Genomic DNA, 7,500 nt, shown 5'->3' with positions numbered 1-7,500 from the left:
GGCTTCCGGTGCTCCCAGGTTGTCTTATAGCCGAAGTTCGAACCGTGCGACACGACACGCACCCGCTGGGCCAACTGTACCGCCTTACCATTTCAGCGCCCAAGGTCCCCCGCGGAGGGGGTCCGAGCACGCCATGATGCACAGTGCGCCAAACGCGTGTGTTCAAGCCTGCGACACACTCCCGGGCGTGCTGCTCGCCCAGGCGTGCCGCTGGTACGCGGGCGTCCTGTAGTTATGGAATAGTGTGTAACAAGAATTGGTAGGCACTCAAGAATGTGTGCATCGGTCGGGTTTAAACGTCCGATGCGCCATATGCGTTCAACGTGTCGGTGTTCATGTGTCCTGCAGTTCACATTCTGACGCGCATTTAGCTGCGGTCTTCATCGATCCATGAGCCGAGTGATCCCCTGCCTAGGGTTTTGGTATGTTCAACTGTCTCCTATGTTTTCGTTATGCGCTAGGTGCATCTCTCACAACTTAAGTTCCCCGGACAGCGTAACCGTGCACCTCTCGGTTCCTTCGAAGCCGTCCAGGGTGGACAAGGATGACCATTGGTCTTCCTTCCCATTGATCGACGCGCGATGTGGGCGGCATCGGCGCGATCTTGCACAACTTTCGTTCTCTTGATTAGGTTCTCTCTCGCTCGAGGCCAGTGTTTAAATATGTTCTAGTGGGTCTTTACCTTCGCCCATGTGTCACACACTTTACGCGTTCGATGGCTGCCATTGGGAGTGTGCGCACAGGTACGAAGGCCACTGGCCTACGGTCGCGCACGCTCAATATCGTAGTATAGACACACCTCTCTCGCGGGTCTAATTGGCGTGCGCGGCCCCCAAAAGGTAACATAGCAGTTTGTTCTGCTGATACCGTGTTTCTCTATCTCTCTAACCAACTCACACAACAACATATATGTATTGATCGGTAATGATCCTTCCGCAGGTTCACCTACGGAAACCTTGTTACGACTTTTACTTCCTCTAAATCATCAAGTTCGGTCAACTTCGGCCATGCCAGCTGCAGCTCACGAAGGAACCGCGGAAGGTGTGCCTCCAGAGACCTCACTAAATAATCCATCGGTAGTAGCGACGGGCGGTGTGTACAAAGGGCAGGGACGTAATCAGCGCTAGCTAATGACTAGCACTTACTAGAAATTCCAGGTTCATGGGGACCGTTGCAGTCCCCAATCCCAACTAAATGAGCATTTGGGTGATTTCCCGTTCCTCTCGGAATGGGGGCGCCAATTGGCGAGAACACGCTGCTGCTCACATTGTAGCACGCGTGCAGCCCAGAACATCTAAGGGCATCACGGACCTGTTATCGCTCATTCTCACCTTGCTAAACACAAGTTGTCCCGCTAAGCAGGGCAAACGTGGCCGACGACCGCCCGTGAAGGGGCCGCCGGCCTTGACGTCAGGTGCGCCCGGAGGTGCACTGCTGACAGCGTTCTAGTTAGCTTGTTTGAGTCGCGTTCGTTATCGGAATTAACCAGACAAATCATTCCACGAACTAAGAACGGCCATGCACCACTACCCTTAAATTTGAGAAAGAGCTCTCAATCTGTCTTACCTCGATAAGTTCGGACCTGGTAAATTTTCCCGTGTTGAGTCAAATTAAGCCGCAAGCTCCACTTCGTTTTTTTTTTTTTTTAACAAATGCAGGTTTTATTGTTCATAAACATTATGTTCTAACAAACAATAGCATAAACCCACGCTCTTGACGCACGACGTCGCCCGCCAGGGATTTGTCATGCGTCATTACGAACCCTTTCGGATGTCCCTTCCCTATTTCTTTATTAAATTGAATCGTATCTTAACCGCATATTAAAGGCGTACGCTTGCTTAGTCCGCGTGACTCACTCATTCTTTCCCCTCTCGGAGATCTCAAGAAGTCAACCCGACATCTATCGATCTGACCATTCCGCCTCGCTGGCGGCAGCCTCCTCCGCGGGTGTCAATCGTCGGCCCGCATTCGAAGCACGACGGCGCCTTTCGTTTTCCCGTCTGTTGCGTCGCGACCGTATCCGATCCGCCTCCGTAGGCGCGGTCCGACGGCGGCGCGTCGTCGAGGGTCCCTCAGCCTGAACCCGAGCTCGCCATGCGCGCTGCATGAATAGACGCCGCTCGTGGCGCACTCTCAACGTCTCCGGGGAAGGTGGTCCCCCTCTGCTGCGCCTCGGTATAGGTGGAGGAGCTAGGCCCGCTCGCTCCGCCTCAACTGCCGTCCGCAGTACCTCGTCATCTCGGGCGGCCAGTGCTGCTGCGACGTCCGCAGCCAGTCGCACTCGCGCCCGATCCTCCGCTCTGCCGCGAAGCCGTCGGTTGCGGGCAGATCGCTGACGCGCTGCTCGCGACTCGTTCACGCGCCGCGTGATGTCTTCGATGATGACGTCGTCCATCTCTTCACCGAAGAGTGCGGCCACACTTTCGAGGACCACTTCCTCGTCCTCGGCGAAAGCCGCTTCCGTTCGACCATTGGTGAGCGCTTCCTCATCGCGCCACAGCTGTTGAAGCACTGTGGTGATGGTCTTTGCTGCTTTCTGAATGCGGTCCCACCACTCCGCACTCTCCAGCAGCTTCTCTGCGATGTTGTTAAGCTGGACCGACTCGGGTGTCCCCCAGCCCAGCAGCTCACGTCGGATCTCCTCAAACACGGGGCACTCGAACAAGACGTGGGCCACCGACTCGACCGACCCCACGCACCGTGGACACTCCGGAGACGAAGCGAAGCCGCAGACGTGCAGGTACTCCCGGAAGAATCCGTGTCCGGAGAGCACCTGCGAAAGGTGGAAGTCCACCTTCCCGTGCTTTCGTCCCGTCCACCGGTGCAGGTCGGGAATCATCCCGTGCGCCCACGTCAAGTAGCGGCTGGCCGATGGTGTTGCCGCCGCACGGTCCCAGGCGTCCTGCCATTGCAGCATCGTGGCTGCTCGCTCCGCCGCTCGTACCTCCTTCCTGCTGGCGCCAGGCTCGACCAGCAGCCTGCTATGGCACCTTGCGTCCTCGTTGACGACCAGCCAGTACGGCACCAAACCAGCCATCACCACTGACACCTCGTAGGATACCGAGCGGAACGAACTCGATACCCCACGTGCCAGTGGCTTCTGGACCTGGGCCAGTCGTCTTCGGCACCACTGCATGTCTGTCGCCTTAGCCCAGATGGGCGAGGCGTACCGGATCACCGACTCAGCGACTCCTGCCAGCAACCGCCGCTTGGCCACCTGGGGGCCGCTGTGGTTCCTCATCACCGAGGTAACCACCGCCACCGCACGGAGGGCCTTGTCCGCGGCCGCTTCCACGTGCGGTTTCCACGAGAGTTTCTCGTGGAGTTGTACCCCCAGGTAGCGTATCAATCGCTTTGACGTGCAGACCACTTCGCCGACGCGCACAGGAATTTCCAAACGTCCTCGACGCAGACTCGATATCAGAACCACCTCGGTTTTGTGGGGGGCGAGACTAAGGTGACGTGCCTCGAGCCACCCCATCACCGCGTCGATCGCAGCCTCCGCGACCGTCGCCGACTCCTCGGGTGTGCAGCCCTCGGCCAGGATGGCGATGTCATCGGCAAAGCCGACGATGGTGGCCCCTTCAGGGAGCTGGATCCGCAGTACGCCGTCGTACAAGACGTTCCACAGAGTCGGGCCAAGGATTGACCCCTGTGGAACGCCTGCCGTCACCCGACGTGACACCGGGCCGTCGTGGGTGTCGTACACCAGCTCCCTGTCGGTGAAATAGTCGCGGAGCAGGAGTTGCAGCTGCGCTGGAACCTCCTTCTCACGCAGGGCCATCGCTATCGCCTGCCAGCTGGCGGTGTTAAAGGCGTTTTTGACGTCCAACGCCACAACCAGCAGACAGCGCTTATCCCGGTTGTTAGTCCGTCCGTAGGACATCGCGCGCTCGCCTGCTTCCACCACCAGCTGGATCGCCTGCAGGGTGCTCCGCTGCTTCCGGAATCCGAACTGGTTCTCGGCCAGCCGAGGTGCCTCCGGATCCTCCAGGTGCTCGTTGAGTCTGTCCAGCGTAGTCCTCTCGAAGACCTTCGCCGGGTTGTCGATCAAGCAGATCGGGCGGCAGGACGAGGCTTCGCCCGGCGGCTTACCCGGCTTAGGCAACAGCACCAGCTTCTGCCTTTTCCATTCGCGTGGTATTTCGCCGGTGTCCAAGCAGCGCTGGTAGACACCAGCGAATGGCTCCGGATACTTCCGGATGGCAGCCGTTACCGCAGCGTTCGGTACTCCATCGAGGCCAGGCGCCTTCCGCGGATGCAGCTCGCTCGCTATCGCCTGGAGCTCCGCGCAGCTGATCGGACGGACCGGAGTGTCCCCTTCCGAAGGCGTGACGTCCGGCCACTCGACCGGGGGATGCTCCGGAAACAGCTCCTCGACGATCCGCTGCAACACCGCTGGATCGCGTTCACGCGCCGTCCAGCTGCCCCGAAACCGAAGAAGCACTTGCCGGAACCACTGTCCCGTCTCATCTGCAGCCAGGGCCTGCAGCCACTCATCGAACTGGCGCTGCTTGCTGGCCTTAATTGCCACCCTTAAGGCAGCACGCGCCTCCTGATGTTCCTCTGAAGCCAGTTCGGCGGACGTCTCGTCGAGGGCCAATAACTGTCGCTCCCGAGCCAACCGGCAGCGCTCGGTCAGCTCCTCGATATCCGGAGTCCACCAATATGTGTTGCAGTTCCTCCTCTGCTGCTGCGACTGCCCAATCCTCGCCATGGTAGCGTCGCAGGCCTCCGTAAGCACCATCCCCAGGCTTGCCGCATCGGTCACCCGATCGGCAAAACGGGTCGCCTCAAGTGCCAGCTCGAAAGTACGGGGGCAAAACTGGCGAGTTCGCCAGCGAGTACCCGCCTCCCGTACTTCGACACCTTCCTGCTGATGAATGCCCCGTCCGGGCCGCTGACCTGTACGATGCTGTTGCCCGACCGCAAACCGAATATAGCGGTGGTCGCTATAGGAGTAGCGGTCTAGCGTCCGCCAGGAGCTGATGTCCTCCGCTGCTCCATCCGATCGGCAGAGCGTTGGACTCGCGAAGGCGACGTCCACTCTGCTGGGCCGAGCCACACCGTTCCCCAGGAATGTCGGCTCCGTGCCGCGGTTGAGGACCTCCAATCCTAGGCTGGTAACCGTCTGAAGGAGCGCCTCACCCTTAAGGTTGGCCCGCTCGCTCCCCCAGGCCCCATGCCACGCGTTGAAGTCACCAGCTATCAGCACGCAAGGGTGGCATCGCGCAAGTACCTCCAGCCGGTCCATCTGCTGCTCGAACTCCGGGAGGCCGATCGATGGCGGAATATAGCAGCAGATGACAACGATGCCCGCCACCTCGGCAGCTACGATGCCCGGATGCTGCACGCTCCTCACCCGCTGTATGGGAAACCGTTGGCCACTGGTGACGATCGCGGCCTTCAGTGCGTCGTCGGATGCCCAGTTCCCATTGTTGGCCGGCACAGCATAGAGCTCCGTGATGAGCATCACGTCTGCTCCCTCCTCCCTCATCCGCTGGAGCGCAAGATCCTGAGCGCTCCTGCTCTTACCGATATTTATCTGGAGCACTTCTATCATCATCGTGTGGCTGCAGCTTTGCACGAAGCTGCGGCAATCGAGTGCGGGCCGCCACACTTCAAACAGCGAGCCTCGCCAGTGCAGCTCGCTGCCTTGTGGCCTTCCGCGCCACACCGGATACACGCTTTGCTGCGGTCCTCTCCCGAGCACTGCCCGGCGAAGTGGCCGCGCTCCAAACATCGGAAGCACCGCTTCTCCTCCAGCGACGCTTTCGGGACCTCCCACACCCAACAGGAGGTGTGTCCTAGGAGCAGGCGCTTCCCAGCCAGATGCTCCGCATCCGACCGGGGCAGACGAACGCGAGCACGCTTCGTGCCGTCTCGCCGCTCCCACATGTCGAAGGTGGCCTCGGAATGCTCCTTGCCGAGAGCCGTCAACACCGCCCGACGCAGCTGGTCCTCGCTCGCCAAGGAGTCGATGTTTGTTATGAGCACCATCGACATCTCCGTACGCACGGACGCCGCACCCTTGTCTCCGATGGCTTGCCGGATACGCTGGCACAGCTCGGCGCTGTCGGCATCACGGCTCAGCGGCAGCCGCAAGGTGTCTTTCGGCGTTCGCTTGCCGACGCCGATCTTCTCCTGCATGCCGTCGAGATGCGAGCTCGTACGAATCGCCCTATACATGTCGAGGTAGCTGACGCCCTCCGCTGGCATCACCTCGATGGTGTCGGGCCGCTTCCGCGACTTCTTCACTGCAGCTGGCATCGTGCGTGGCTGCTGCTTACTCTGCTTTCGCAGCAACTGGCCCTGCAAATGCCACTGTTGTTGTTGTTGCTGGGGCTGCCCAGCCGAACGCTGTCCGCTCTGATGTTGCTGCGGACGTTGCTGCTGTTGCCGCTGCGGCTGCTGCCGTTGCGGGAGCTGCGGCCACTGCTGCTGATGCTGCTGAGCCGGCTGCTGGCGTGCCGACTTACGGCGCACCACCTCGGCCCAGGAGCCGCCTTCCTGGTCCGGAGACGGCACCACCGTAGCCGTCACCGCACCCTCTCGCTGTTGTGCCAGCTGCTGCTGCTGCTGCTGCTGCTGTTGCTGCTGCGACTGCGCAACAACCAGTTGCGTAAGGAGCCCAGAGACCATCTCCCGCTCCTTACGGTTCTCCTCTCGCAGATGGAGCACCTCCTGGCGATGGCACTCCTGCATCGCCGCGAGGTCTTTCCGGTATTGCTCAGCTTGCTCCGTCAGCTGAACACGGAGGAGGGATAGCTCGTCCTCCAGACGCTCGATGAGCCTCTCCATCGTGGCTCCCTTCGCAGCCGTGGCCGTGCCAACGCCACTCGTGCGAGCAACACCGCTCGTGGCTGCGGTCTGCCCTTCCGGCACTCTGCTGAGCATCACTACCGGTTTCGAGCCCACCGGTGCTCGGCTATCGGTCGATCCCGACCGTGATCGTAGGTTCCGACTGGCGGACATCATCGCCAGAAGGAAGGAAGATTCCGCGCTTTAAGCTGGTTTTACTCCCCCTCAAGGAGGGACGCCAGCAGCGGACTGCCACGAGGATCGACGGCGAGGTTTTTCCGCCCGGGCGAGGTGAGGGAAGATGGTAGAAGAACGGGGGGGTGCGCGATGGACTCGTCCCGCCGAGCCGCTTCTTCTGATACCCCACTTGCCTGGGTGGCGATGAAGTTTTCCTCGGAAAAATCGCGAAAAACCGCTTCCTGGGTGGTTTTTCCGCTCTAGGGGGGTGGGGGTGGGTGGTATGGTGGTGGGGGGGTATTTTCCCGACTCCCCTCTTGAAAACTCGTCGTTTGATACCCCGCACGACGGTATCAGGGCGAAAATTTTCTTCTTCGGAAAAACGCTTTTCCGCCCGTATCTCTCTGGATGTTGCGAAAATCACTTTTCCGGCGATGGAATTAGATGTAGTTTTTCCCGCCGAAACTTTTGTCCGAACACCCGGAAGCTCTAGCCCGACTCCTTGGCCGGGAAAATCGCCAA

General features: G+C 60.1%; 1 non-coding gene across 1 annotated transcript; it reads right to left on the bottom strand.

Annotated features, from left to right (window-relative positions):
* Positions 1–261: 261 nt before the first annotated feature.
* LOC128308865 (5.8S ribosomal RNA) lies at positions 262–419 on the bottom strand. Its single transcript, XR_008288616.1, has one exon. It is a non-coding gene; the product is annotated as a 5.8S ribosomal RNA (ribosomal RNA).
* Between the last annotated feature and the right edge of the window lie 7,081 nt (positions 420–7,500).

The sequence above is a fragment of the Anopheles moucheti genome (genome assembly GCF_943734755.1).
Source record: "Anopheles moucheti chromosome X unlocalized genomic scaffold, idAnoMoucSN_F20_07 X_unloc_6, whole genome shotgun sequence".
Classification (NCBI taxonomy): Eukaryota; Metazoa; Arthropoda; class Insecta; order Diptera; family Culicidae; genus Anopheles; species Anopheles moucheti.
Note: the sequence above shows the minus strand (reverse complement) of the source record. Positions and strands in the feature narration are given on the sequence as shown.